The sequence below is a fragment of the Eleutherodactylus coqui genome, unplaced genomic scaffold (assembly GCF_035609145.1).
Source record: "Eleutherodactylus coqui strain aEleCoq1 unplaced genomic scaffold, aEleCoq1.hap1 HAP1_SCAFFOLD_353, whole genome shotgun sequence".
NCBI lineage: Eukaryota > Metazoa > Chordata > Amphibia > Anura > Eleutherodactylidae > Eleutherodactylus > Eleutherodactylus coqui.
The window spans coordinates 7501-22017 of record NW_027102029.1 but is presented as its reverse complement, the minus strand read 5'-3'; positions in this window follow the sequence as shown (position 1 = coordinate 22017).

Sequence of the window (14517 nt, the reverse complement as noted above, 5' to 3'; positions counted from 1 at the left end):
CGGCCCCGCGGCCTGGGCAGGCGGAGTGGGGACCCTCGCGCTCGATGAGTCTGCTCCCAGGGAGGTGGCAGAGGGGCGGCCGCGGCGCTTTGACTTTGAGCGGTCCCCACTCCGCACATTGAGAAATAGTCACTTTGTCAAAGACCGCACACCGCTCGTTCCCTTATATGCAAAAAAGGTGTTCGTCCTGACGTTTTGCGAGGCCTTATTTTACCGCCGTCGGCGCTATCAGGGGAAGCGGGCCCGCTCCTTCCGCCTTCCTGGAACCGTGCCTCGGCCCCGAGGGCCCAGGATTACCCTCATACCGGTTCTCACGACATGCATCGACACTCGGCTCAGCCCCGGCAGCCGCAGCTCCCGCCGGCCCGACCAGCCGGGTCCGTCCCCCTGGCCGGCGCCCGGAGCGTTTGGACTTTGTCGTTTTTTCATCCAACACTCTCCTCTGGCAAATGCCATGGACTTCAGCGGGGGCTGCCGCGGGCTGTTCCCCGCCTCCTGGGTGTCCTGCCCTGCAACACCGGAGGCACAGGCACACTGCTGCCAACAGCCCGCTCTCCATCACCCCCCAGCCCCTTCTGCATACATCTGCCGGGGGTGCTTTTTTGCCTCCCCCCATTTTGGCCTATGGGGAAAAGCCAGGGGGAAAACGTCCAGAGTCAGGCCGACCTCCTGGAACTCCAGCTCGGCCTGGAGCCACCGGTTTGTCCCCTTCCCGGTTCTCACGACATGCACCGACACTCGGCTCAGCCCCGGCAGCCGCAGCACCCGCCGGCCCGGCCAGCCGGGTCCGTTCCCCTGGCCGGCACGCCTGGAGCATCTGGACTTTGTCGTTTTTCCTCCAAGACTCGCCTCTGGCAAATGCCATGGACTTCAGCGGGGGCTGCCGCGGGCTGTTCCCCGCCTCCTGGGTGTCCTGCCCTGCAACACCGGAGGCTCAGGCAGGGTCTTCAGCTACTGCTGGTAGGTGCACCTCGGGGGCCCTCCGCAGCCGCCCCGGGCCACCCCTGCAGCCAGCACACTGCTGCCAACAGCCCGCTCCCCATCACCAGCCAGCCCCTCTGCATACATCTGCTGGGGGTGCTTTTTTGACTTCCCCCCTTTTGGCCTATGGGGAAAAGCCAGGGGGACAATCTCCAGAGTCCTGCCGACCTCCTGGAACTCCAGCCCGGCCTGGAGCCACCGGTCTGTCCCCTTCCCGGTTCTCAGGGATTTTTGGACTTGTGATTTTCGTGATTCGTCTCTTCAAACTTTGTTGGACTACAATGGGGGGGCGACCGGCGGTCCGTGCCCAGCCTCCAGGGTGTCCTGCCCTGCAACACCAGAGGCTCGGGCAGGGTCTTGACCAACTACTGTTGGGTGCTCCTAGGGGGCCCCTCCACACCCCCAGGCCCACCTCCAGGACATCCCTCCCGGCCCCTGGAGCAGCCAGCACCCCCTCGCCGTCAACACTCTCCCCCCGTGGGGACTTTGAAACTTTTCTGACCGTGCAAGCTTCATCAAACGGCAAGGGGGCAACCGGCGTTCTGTGCCCAGCCTCCTGGGGTCCTGCCCGGGCACATCGGAGGCTCTGGCTGGGTGTTGAGTCACTACTGGCAGATGCACTCAGGGGGCCCTACGCTGCCGCCCATGCACACTGCTGCCAACAGCCCGCTCCCCATCACCCGCCAGCCCCTCTGCATACATCTGCCGGGGGTGCTTTTTTGACTTCCCCCATTTTGGCCTATGGGGAAAAGCCAGGGGGAAAACCACCAGAGTCAGGCCGACCTCCTGGAACCCCAGCTCGGCCCGGAGCCACCGGTTTGTCCCCTTCCCGGTTCTCAGGACATGCATTGACACCCGGCTCAGCACCGGCAGCCGCAGCCCTCGCCAGCCCGGCCAGCCGGGTCCGCCACCCTGGCCGGCGCCTGGAGCGTTTGGACTTTGTCATTTTCATGACTTGTCTCCTCAAACTTTGTCCGACTGCAAGGGGGGCTGCCGCAGTCCGTGCCCAGCCTCCAGGGGTTGCCCCCGGCCACTGGAGCAGCCAGCACCCCCTCGCCGTCAACACTCTCTCCCCGTTGGGACTTTGAAACTTTTCTGACCGTGCAAGCTTCGTCAAACGGCAAGGGGGCAGGCTGCGGTCTGTGCCCGGCCTCCTGGGGTCCTGCCCGGGCACATCGGAGGCTCAGCCTGGGTTTTCCGCCACCACTGGTAGGTGCGCTTTGGGGGCCCTCCGCAGCCGCCCCGGGCCACCCCTGCAGCCAGCACACTGCTGCCAACAGCCCGCTCTCCATCACCAGCCAGCCCCTCTGTACACATCTGCCGGGGGGGTGCTTTTTTTGAGACATACTGTCACTTTGTCAAAGACCGCACACCGCTCGTTCCCTTATACCCCGACAAGGTGTTCGTGGTGACGTTTTGCGAGGCCTTATTTTACCGCCGTCGGCGCTATCAGGGGAAGCAGGCCCGCTCCTTCCGCCCTCCTGGAACCGTGCCTCGGCCCGGAGCGGCCAGGTTTACCCTCATACCGGTTCTCGTGACCTGCATTGACACTCGGCTCTTCCCCAGCCGCCGTAGCTCCCGCCGGTCCCAGCCAGCCAGGTCCGCCCCCCTGGCCGGCGCCTGGAGCGTTTGGACTTTGTCATTTTCATGACTTGTCTCCTCAAACTTTGTTCGACTGCAAGGGGGGGGGGGCTGCCGCGGTCCGTGCCCAGCCTCCAGGGGTTGCCCCCGGAGCAGCCAGCACCCCCTCGCCGTCAACACTCTCTCCCCGTGGGGACTTTGAAACTTTTCTGACCGTGCAAGCGTCATCAGACGGCAAGGGGGCAGGCTGCGGTCTGTGCCCGGCCTCCTGGGGTCCTGCCCGGGCACATCGGAGGCTCAGCCAGGGTCTTGGGCCCCTACTGGTAGGTGCACTTTGGGGGCCCTCCGCAGCCGCCCAGGCCCACCCCTGCAGCCACCACACGGCTGCCAACAGCCCGCTCTCCATAACCCCCCAGCCCATTGCATACATCTGCTGGGGGTGCTTTTTTGACTTCCCCCATTTTGGCCTATGGGGAAAGGCCGGGGGGGGAAACCTCCAGAGTCAGGCCGACCTCCTGGAACTCCAACCCGGCCTGGAGCCACTGGTTTGTCCCCTTCCCGGTTCTCAGGACATGCGTCGACACTCGGCTAAGCCCCGGCAGCCACAGCCCCCGTCGGCCGGGCCAGCCGGGTCCACCACCCTGCCCGGCGCCCAGAGCGTTTGGACTTTGTCGTTTTTTTCTCCAAGACTCGCCTCTGGCACATGCCATGGGCTTCAGCGGGGGCTGCTCCCCGCCTCCTGGGTGTCCTGCCCGGGCACATCGGAGGCACAGGCAATGTCTTGAGCCACCACTGGTAGGTGCACTCAGGGGGCCCTCCGCAGCCGCCCTGGGCCACCCCTGCAGCCAGCACACTGCTGCCAACAGCCCGCTCTCCATCGCCCCCCAGCCCCTCTGCATACATCTGCTGGGGGTGCTTTTTTGACTTCCCCCATTTCGGCCTATGGGGAAAAGCCAGGGGGAAAACCTCCAGAGTCAGGCCGACCTCCTGGAACTCCAGCTCGGCCTGGAGCTACTGGTCTGTCCCCTTCCCGGTTCTCAGGACCTGCATTGACACTCGGCTCAGCCCCAGCCGCCGCAGCCCCCGCCGGCCCGGCCAGCCGGGTCCGCACCCCTGGACGGCACGCCTGGAGCGTTTGGACTTTGTCATTTTCATGACTTGTCTCCTCAGACATTGTCCGACTGCAAGGGGGGCGGCCGCGGTCCGTGCCCAGCCTCCAGGGGTTGCCCCCGGCCCCTGGAGCAGCCAGCACCCCCTCGCCGTCAACACTCTCTCCCCGTCGGGACTTTGAAACTTTTTCTGACCGTGCAAGCTTCATCAAACGGCAAGGGGGCAGGCTGCGGTCTGTGCCCGGCCTCCTGGGGTCCTGCCGGGGGACATCGGAGGCTCAGCCAGGGTCTTGAGCCACCGCTGGCAGGTGCACTCTGGGGGCCCTCCGCAGCCGCCCATGCACACCTCTGCAGCCTGCACACTGCTGCCAACAGCCCGCTCCCCATCACCCGCCAGCCCCTCTGCATACATCTGCTGGGGGTGCTTTTTTGCCTCCCCCCGTTTTGGCCTATGGGGAAAAGCCAGGGGGAAAACCACCAGAGTCATGCCGAACTCCTGGAACTCCAGCTCGGCCTGGAGCTACTGATCTGTCCCCTTCCCGGTTCTCAGGACATGCATTGACACTCGGCTCAGCCCCGGCAGCCGCAGCCCCCGCCAGCCCGGCCAGCCGGGTCTGCCCCCCTGGCCGGCGCCTGGAGCGTTTGGACTTTATCATTTTCATGACTTGTCTCCTCAAACTTTGTCCGCCTGCAAGGGGGGCGGCCGCGGTCCGTGCCCAGCCTCCAGGGGTTGCCCCCGGCCCCTGGAGCAGCCAGCACCCCCTCGCCGTCAACACTCTCTCCCCGTTGGGACTTTGAAACTTTTCTGACCGTGCAAGCTTCATCAAACGGCAAGGGGGCAGGCTGCGGTCTGTGCCCGGCCTCCTGGGGTCCTGCCCGGGCACATCGGAGGCTCAGCCAGGGTTTTGAGCCACTGCTGGCAGGTGCACTCAGGGGGCCCTCCGCAGCCGCCCAGGCCCACCCCTGCAGCCAGCACATGGCTGCCAGCAGCCACCACACAGCTGCCAACAGCCCGCTCTCCATCGCCCCCCAGCCCCCCTGCATACATCTGGCGGGGGTGCTTTTTTGACTTCCCCCATTTTGGCCTATGGGGAAAAGCCAGGGGGGACACCTCCAGAGTCAGGCCGACCTCCTGGAACTCCAGCTCGGCCCGGAGCCACCGGTTTGTCCCCTTCCCGGTTCTCAGGACATGCATTGACACCCAGATCTTCCCTGGCAGCCGCAGCTCCCGCCGGCCCGGCCAGCCAGGTCCGCACCCCTGGCCGGCGCCTGGAGCGTTTGGACTTTGTCATTCTCATGACTTGTCTCCTCAAACTTTGTTCGACTGCAAGAGGGGCTGCCGGGGTCCGTGCCCAGCCTCCAGGGGTTGCCCCCGGCCCCTGGAGCAGCCAGCACCCCCTCGCCGTCAACACTCTCTCCCCGTTGGGACTTTGAAACTTTTCTGACCGTGCAAGCTTCATCAAACGGCAAGGGGGCAGGCTGCGGTCTGTGCCCGGCCTCCTGGGGTCCTGCCCGGGGACATCGGAGGCTCCGCCTGGGTCTTGAGCAACTACTGGTAGGTGCGCTTTGGGGGGCCCTCCGCAGCCGCCCCGGGCCACCCCTGCAGCCAGCACACTGCTGCCAACAGCCCGCTCTCCATCACCAACCAGCCAGCCAGCCCCGTCTGCACACATCTGCCGGGGGTGCTTTTTTTGAGACATACTGTCACTTTGTCAAAGACCGCACACCGCTCGTTCCCTTATACCCCGACAAGGTGTTCGCGGTGACGTTTTGCGAGGCCTTATTTTACCGCCGTCGGCGCTATCAGGGGAAGCAGGCCCGCTCCTTCCGCCTTCCCGGAACCGTGGCTCGGCCCGGAGCGACCAGGATTACCCTCATACCGGTTCTCATGACATGCATTGACACTCGGCTCAGCCCCGGCAGCCGCAGCTCCCACCGGCCAGGCCAGCCGTGTCTGCCCCCCTGGCCGGCACGCCTGGAGCGTTTGGACTTTGTCATTTTTTCCCCCAAGACTCGCCTCTGCCAACTGCCAAGGACTTCAGCAGGGGCTGCCACGGCTGTTCCCCGCCTCCTGGGGTTCATGCCCGGGCACACCGGAGGCTCAGGCATTGTCTTGAGCGACTACTGTTGGGTGCTCTCACGGGGCCCCTCCACACCCCCAGGCCGACCTCCAGGGGCTCCAGCCCGGCCCCAGGGGCAGCCAGCACCCCTTCGCCGTCAACACTCTCCCCCCGTTGGGACTTTGAAACTTTTCCGACCGTGCAAGCGTCATCGGACGGCAAGGGGGTAAGCTGCGGGCTCTGCCCGGCCTCCTGGTGTCCTGCCCGGCCCCGTGGGGCGGACAGGCAGGGTTTCTCACCCACTACCCGTAGGCACTCTCAGGGGGCCCTCCGCGCCCTCAGGCCGCCCTCCCCGGGCTTCCCCCGGGTCCGCGGAGCAGCCCGACACCCCTCGCCGCACCGTCTCTCGCCCCCGTTGGGACTTTGAAACTTTTCCCCCCCGTGCAAACCTCACCGGGGGGCAGAGGGAGAGACCCGCGGGCCGTGCCCGGCCTCCCGGGACTCCCTCCGGGCAGCGCGGGCGGCTCGGACGGGGTTTTGAGCGAGTGCTGGGGGGGGTGTCTTCGGGGGCCCCCCGCGGGCCCCCCGGGGCACCTGCGCGGGGTGGCCCCTGCTGCCAGACACCCACTCCCTATCGACCATCCAGCCCCCCTACATACATCTGGCGGGGGTGCTTTTTTGAGTTCCCCCATTTTGGCAACTTGGCACATCCTATGGGGAAACCGGCAAAATCATGCCGACCTCCTGGAACTCCGGCTCGGCCTGGAGCCGCCGGTTTGTCCCCTTCCCGGTTCTCAGGCATTTTCGGACTTTGTCATTTTTTCAGCACTCTGTCAATGCGGCCAGCGGGAGCTGCCGCGGTCTGTGCCCAGGCACCAGGCTCTCCAAACGGACACCGGCGGAGGGTCAGGGGGTGTCTCGGCCAGATACTGAAAAACACTCAGGGGGTGCCCAGGCACCAGGCACTCCAAACGGACACCGTCGGAGGGTCAGGGGGTGTCTCAGCCAGATACTGAAAAACACTCAGGGGCGCACGGGGGCTGCACAGGGCCACCCCGGGCGGCCATATTGGCGGCTGGGACCCCCTATTCAGCAAACGCCAGGGGGCGCTCAGGGACACCCGGGGGCTGCTCCACTCGCCCCAGGCCGGCCTCCCTGAGGCGGGCACGTTAGCGGCTGAGACCCCCTCTCGAGCAGAGACCGGGGGGCGCTCGGGGACACACGGGGGCTGCTCCACTCGCCCCAGGCCGGACTCCCTGAGGCGGGCACATCAGCGGCTGAGAACCCCTCTCCACCAATGACCGGGGGACGCTCAGGGACACACGGGGGCTGCTCCACTCGCCCCAGGCCGGCCTCCCTGGGTACCCAGGCGGGCACATTAGCGGCTGAGACCCCCTCTCGACCAAAGACCGGGGGCGCTCAGGGACACGCGGGGGCTGCTCCACTCGCCCCAGGCCGGCCTCCCTGAGGCGGGCACATTAGCGGCTGAGACCCCCTCTCGACCAGAGACCGGGGGGCACTCGGGGACACACGGGGGCTGCTCCACTCGCCCCAGGCCGGACTCCCTGAGGCGGGCACATTAGCGGCCGAGACCCCCTCTCGACCAGAGACCGGGGGGCGCTCGGGGACACACGGGGGCTGCTCCACTCGCCCCAGGCCGGACTCCCTGAGGCGGGCACATTAGCGGCCGAGACCCCCTCTCCACCAGAGACCGGGGGGCGCTCGGGGACACACGGGGGCTGCTCCACTCACCCCAGGCCGGACTCCCTGAGGCCGGCACATTAGCGGCTGAGACCCCCTCTCCACCAAAGACCGGGGGGCGCTCGGGGACACACGGGGGCTGCTCCACTCGCCCCAGGCCGGACTCCCTGAGGCGGGCACATTAGCGGCTGAGACCCCCTCTCCACCAAAGACCGGGGGCACTCAGGGACACACGGGGGCCGCTCCACTCGCCCCAGGCCGGACTCCCTGAGGCGGGCACATTAGCGGCTGAGACCCCCTCTTCAGCAAACGCCAGGGGACACTCGGGGACACACGGGGGCTGCTCCACTCGCCCCAGGACGGACTCCCTGAGGCGGGCACATTAGCGGCTGGGACCCCCTCTCCACCAAAGACCGGGGGGCGCTCGGGGACACACGGGGGCTGCTCCACTCGCCCCAGGCCGGACTCCCTGAGGCGCGCACATTAGCGGCTGGGACCCCCTCTCCACCAAAGACCGGGGGGCGCTCGGGGACACACAGGGGCTGCTCCACTCGCCCCAGGCCGGCCTCTGTAGGTACCCAGGCGGGCACATTAGCGGCTGAGACCCCCTCTCCACCAAAGACCGGGGGGCGCTCGGGGACACACAGGGGCTGCTCCACTCGCCCCAGGCCGGCCTCTCTAGGTACCCAGGCGGGCACATTAGCGGCTGAGACCCCCTCTTGACCAAAGACCGGGGGACACTCAGGGACACACGGGGGCTGCTCCACTCACCCCAGGCCGGCCTCCCTAGGTACCCGGGCGGGCACATTAGCGGCTGAGACCCCCTCTTCAGCAAACGCCAGGGGACGCTCAGGGACACACGGGGGCTGCTCCACTCGCCCCAGGCCGGACTCCCTGAGGCGGGCACATTAGCGGCTGAGACCCCCTCTCCACCAAAGACCGGGGGGGGGGCGCTCGGGGACACACGGGGGCTGCTCCACTCGCCCCAGGCCGGACTCCCTGCGTACCCGGGCGGGCACATTAGCGGCTGAGACCCCCTCTCGACCAAAGACCGGGGGACGCTCAGGGACACACGGGGGCCCCTCCGCGCCCCCAGGCCGACCTCCAGGGCCTCCCTCCCGGCCCCTGGAGCAGCCAGCACCCCCTCGCCGTCAACACTCTCTCCCCGTTGGGACTTTGAAACTTTTCTGACCGTGCAAGCTTCATCGGACGGCAAGGGGGCAGGCTGCGGTCTGTGCCCGGCCTCCTGGGGTCCTGCCCGGGCACATCGGAGGCTCAGCGGGGGTTTTGAGCCACCGCTGGCAGGTGCACTCAGGGGGCCCTCCGCAGCCGCCCCGGGCCACCCCTGCAGCCAGCACACCGCTGCCAACAGCCCGCTCTCCGTCACCAGCCAGGCCCGTCCGCGCACATCTGCCGGGAGGGAGCTTTTTTTGAGACATACTGTCACTTTGTCAAAGACCGCACACCGCTCGTTCCCATATACCCCGACAAGGTGTTCGTGGTGACGTTTTGCGAGGCCTTATTTTACCGTCGTCGGCGCTATCAGGGGAAACACGCCCGCTCCTTCCGCCTCCCTGGTACCCTGGCTGGGCCCGGAGCGACCAGGATTACCCTCATACCGGTTCTCACGACCTGCACTGACACTCGACTCTGCCCCGGCCGCCGCAGCTCCCGCAGGCCCGGCCAGCCGGGTCCGCCCCCCTGGCCGGCGCCCGGAGCGTTTGGACTTTGTCGTTTCTTCTCCAAGACGCGTCTCTGCCAACTGCCGTGGACTTCAGCGGGGGCTGCTCCCCGTCTCCTGGGTGTCCTGCCCGGGCACATCGGAGGCTCAGCCTGGGTCTTCAGCCCCTACTGGTAGGTGCACTCAGGGGGCCCTCCGCAGCCGCCCAGGCCCACCCCTGCAGCCAGCACACGGCTGCCAGCAGCCACCACACAGCTGCCAACAGCCCGCTCTCCGTCACCCCCCAGCCCCTTCTGCATACATCTGCTGGGGGTGCTTTTTTGACTTCCCCCCTTTGGCCAATGGGGAAAAAGCTAAGGGGAAAACCTCCAGAGTCAGGCCGACCTCCTGGAACTCCAACCCGGCCTGGAGCCACCGGTTTGTCCCCTTCCCGGTTCTCACGACATGCATCGACACTCGGCTCAGCCCCGGCAGCCGCAGCCCCCGCCGGCCCCGCCAGCCCGGTCCGCAACCCTGGCCAGCGCCTGGAGCGTTTGGACTTTGTCATTTTTTCTCAAAGACCCATCTCTGCCAACTGCCGTGGGCTTCAGCGGGGGCTGCTCCCCGCCTCCTGGGTGTCCTGCCCGGGCACATCGGAGGCTCAGGCAATGTCTTGAGCCACCGCTGGCAGGTGCACTCAGGGGGCCCTCCGCAGCCTCCCAGGCCCACCCCCGCAGCCAGCACATGGCTGCCAGCAGCCACCACACAGCTGCCAACAGCCCGCTCTCCGTCACCCCCCAGCCCCTTATGCATACATCTGCTGGGGGTGCTTTTTTGACTTCCCCCCTTTTGGCCTATGGGGAAATGCTAAGGGGAAAACCTCCAGAGTCAGGCCGACCTCCTGGAACTCCAACCCGGCCTGGAGCCACAGGTTTGTCCCCTTCCCGGTTCTCACGACATGCATCGACACTCGGCTCAGCCCCGGCAGCCGCAGCTCCCGCCGGCCCGGCCAGCCCGGTCCGCACCCCTGGCCAGCGCCTGGAGCGTTTGGACTTTGTCATTTTTTCTCAAAGACCCATCTCTGCCAACTGCCGTGGGCTTCAGCGGGGGCTGCTCCCCGCCTCCTGGGTGTCCTGCCCGGGCACATCGGAGGCTCAGGCAATGTCTTGAGCCACCGCTGGTAGCTGCACTCAGGGGGCCCTCAGCAGCCGCCCAGGCCCACCCCTGCAGCCAGCACACGGCTGCCAGCAGCCACCACACAGCTGCCAACAGCCCGCTCTCCGTCACCCCCCAGCCCCTCCTGCATACATCTGCTGGGGGTGCTTTTTTGACTTCCCCCCTTTTGGCCTATGGGAAAAAGCTAAGGGAAAAACCTCCAGAGTCAGGCCGACCTCCTGGAACTCCAACCCGGCCTGGAGCCACCGGTTTGTCCCCTTCCCGGTTCTCAGGACATGCATAGACACTCGGCTCAGCCCCGGCCGCCGCAGCCCCCGCCGGCCCGGCCAGCCCGGTCCGCACCCCTGGCCAGCGCCTGGAGCGTTTGGACTTTGTCATTTTTTCTCCAAGACTCGCCTCTGCCAACTGCCGTGGGCTTCAGCGGGGGCTGCTCCCCGCCTCCTGGGTGTCCTGCCCGGGCACATCGTATGCTCAGGCAATGTCTTGAGCCACCGCTGGTAGGTGCACTCAGGGGGCAGTCCGCAGCCGCCCGGGGCCCACCCCTGCAGCCAGCACACGGCTGCCAGCAGCCACCACACAGCTGCCAACAGCCCGCTCTCCGTCACCCCCCAGCCCAACTCTGCATACATCTGCCGGGGGTGCTTTTTTGACTTCCCCCCTTTTGGCCTATGGGGAAAAGCTAAGGGGAAAACCTCCAGAGTCAGGCCGACCTCCTGGAACTCCAACCCGGCCTGGAGCCACCGGTTTGTCCCCTTCCCGGTTCTCAGGACATGCCTAGACACTCGGCTCAGCCCCGGCCGCCGCAGCCCCCGCCGGCCCGGCCAGCCCGGTCCGCACCCCTGGCCGGCACGCCTGGAGCGTTTGGACTTTGTCGTTTTTTTCAAAGACTCATCTCTGCCAACTGCCGTGGGCTTCAGCGGGGGCTGCTCCCCGCCTCCCGGGTGTCCTGCCCGGGCACATCGGAGGCTCAGGCAATGTCTTGAGCCACCGCTGGTAGCTGCGCTTTGGGGGCCCTCGGCAGCCGCCCAGGCCCACCCCTGCAGCCAGCACACGGCTGCCAGCAGCCACCACACAGCTGCCAACAGCCCGCTCTCCATCACCCCCCAGCCACTTCTGCATACATCTGCTGGGGGTGCTTTTTTGACTTCCCCCGTTTTGGCCTATGGTAAAATGCTAAGGGGAAAACCTCCAGAGTCAGGCCGACCTCCTGGAACTCCAGCTCGGCCTCGAGCCACCGGTTTGTCCCCTTCCCGGTTCTCACGACATGCATCGACACTCGGCTCAGCCCCAGCAGCTGCAGCTCCCGCCGGCCCGGCCAGCCCGGTCCGCACCCCTGGCCAGCGCCTGGAGCGTTTGGACTTTGTCATTTTTTTTCAAAGACTCGTCTCTGCCAACTGCCGTGGGCTTCAGCGGGGGCTGCTCCCCGCCTCCTGGGTGTCCTGCCCGGGCACATCGTATGCTCAGGCAATGTCTTGAGCCACCGCTGGTAGGTGCACTCAGGGGGCCCTCCGCAGCCGCCCAGGCCCACCCCTGCAGCCAGCACACGGCTGCCAGCAGCCACCACACAGCTGCCAACAGCCCGCTCTCCGTCACCCCCCAGCCCATCTGCATACATCTGGCGGGGGTGCTTTTTTGACTTCCCCCCTTTTGGCCTATGGGGAAAAGCCAGGGGGGAAACCTCCAGAGTCAGGCCGACCTCCTGGAACTCCAACCCGGCCTGGAGCCACAGGTTTGTCCCCTTCCCGGTTCTCAGGACAAGCATAGACACTCGGCTCAGCCCCGGCCGCCGCAGCCCCCGCCGGCCCGGCCAGCCCGGTCCGCACCCCTGGCCAGCGCCTGGAGCGTTTGGACTTTGTCATTTTTTCTCAAAGACCCATCTCTGCCAACTGCCCTGGGCTTCAGCGGGGGCTGCTCCCCGCCTCCTGGGTGTCCTGCCCGGGCACATCGGAGGCTCAGGCAATGTCTTGAGCCACCGCTGGCAGGTGCACTCAGGGGGCCCTCCGCAGCCTCCCGGGCCCACCCCCGCAGCCAGCACACGGCTGCCAGCAGCCACCACACAGCTGCCAACAGCCCGCTCTCCGTCACCCCCCAGCCCCTTATGCATACATCTGCTGGGGGTGCTTTTTTGACTTCCCCCCTTTTGGCCTATGGGATAATGCCAAGGGGAAAACCTCCAGAGTCAGGCCGACCTCATGGAACTCCAACCCGGCCTGAAGCCACCGGTTTGTCCCCTTCCCGGTTCTCACGACATGCATCGACACTCGGCTCAGCCCCGGCAGCCGCAGCTCCCGCCGGCCCGGCCAGCCCGGTCCGCACCCCTGGCCAGCGCCTGGAGCGTTTGGACTTTGTCATTTTTTCAAAGACTCATCTCTGATAACTGCCGTGGGCTTCAGCGGGGGCTGCTCCCCGCCTCCTGGGTGTCCTGCCCGGGCACATCGGAGGGTCAGCCTGGGTCTTGAGCCACTGCTGGTAGGTGCGCTTTGGGGGCCCTCGGCAGCCGCCCAGGCCCACCCCTGCAGCCAGCACACGGCTGCCAGCAGCCACCACACAGCTGCCAACAGCCCGCTCTCCGTCACCCCCCAGCCCCTCCTGCATACATCTGCTGGGGGTGCTTTTTTGACTTCCCCCCTTTTGGCCTATGGGATAATGCCAAGGGGAAAACCTCCAGAGTCAGGCCGACCTCATGGAACTCCAACCCGGCCTGAAGCCACCGGTTTGTCCCCTTCCCGGTTCTCACGACATGCGTCAACACTCGGCTCAGCCCCGGCCGCCGCAGCCCCCGCCGGCCCGGCCAGCCCGGTCCGCACCCCTGGCCAGCGCCTGGAGCGTTTGGACTTTGTCGTTTTTTTCAAAGACTCATCTCTGCCAACTGCCGTGGGCTTCAGCGGGGGCTGCTCCCCGCCTCCTGGGTGTCCTGCCCGGGCACATCGGAGGCTCAGGCAATGTCTTGAGCCACCGCTGGTAGCTGCACTCAGGGGGCCCTCCGCAGCCGCCCAGGACCACCCCTGCAGCCAGCACACGGCTGCCAGCAGCCACCACACAGCTGCCAACAGCCCGCTCTCCGTCACCCCCCAGCCCAACTCTGCATACATCTGCTGGGGGTGCTTTTTTGACTTCCCCCCTTTTGGCCTATGGGGAAAAGCTAAGGGGAAAACCTCCAGAGTCAGGCCGACCTCCTGGAACTCCAACCCGGCCTGGAGCCACCGGTTTGTCCCCTTCCCGGTTCTCAGGACATGCACTAATACTCGGCTCAGCCCCGGCAGCCGCAGCCCCCGCCGGCCTGGCCAGCCGGGTCCGCCACCCTGCCCGGCGCCTGGAGCGTTTGGACTTTGTCGTTTTTTCCCCCAAGACTCGCCTCTGCCAACTGCCATGGACTTCAGCGGGGGGTGCTCCCCGCCTCCTGGGTGTCCTGCCCGGGCACATCGGAGGCTCAGCCTGGGTCATCAGCCCCTACTGGTAGGTGCACTCAGGGGGCCCTCCGCAGCCGCCCAGGCCCACCCCTGCAGCCAGCACACGGCTGCCAGCAGCCACCACACAGCTGCCAACAGCCCGCTCTCCGTCACCCATCAGCCCAACTCTGCATACATCTGCCGGGGGTGCTTTTTTGACTTCCCCCCTTTTGGCCTATGGGGAAATGCCAGGGGGAAAACCTCCAGAGTCAGGCCGACCTCCTGGAACTCCAACCCGGCCTGGAGCCACCGGTTTGTCCCCTTCCCGGTTCTCAGGACATGCACTGACACTCGGCTCAGCCCCGGCAGCTGCAGCCCCCGCCGGCCCGGCCAGCCCGCTCCGCACCCCTGGCCAGCGCCTGGAGCGTTTGGACTTTGTCGTTTTTTCTCCAAGGCTCGCCTCTGGCACATGCCTTGGACTTCAGCGGGGGCTGCTGCCCGCCTCCTGGGTGTCCAGCCCGGGCACATCGGAGGGTCAGCCTGGGTCTTGAGCTACTGCTGGTAGGTGCGCTTTGGGGGCCCTCGGCAGCCGCCCAGGCCCACCCCTGCAGCCAGCACACGGCTGCCAGCAGCCACCACACAGTTGCCAACAGCCCGCTCTCCGTCACCCCCCAGCCCCTTCTGCATACATCTGCCGGGGGTGCTTTTTTGACTTCCCCCCTTTTGGCCTATGGGGAAAAGCTAAGGGGAAAACCTCCAGAGTCAGGCCGACCTCCTGGAACTCCCACCCGGCCTGGAGCCACCGGTTTGTCCCCTTCCCGGTTCTCAGGACATGCATAGGCACTCGGCTCAGCCCCGGC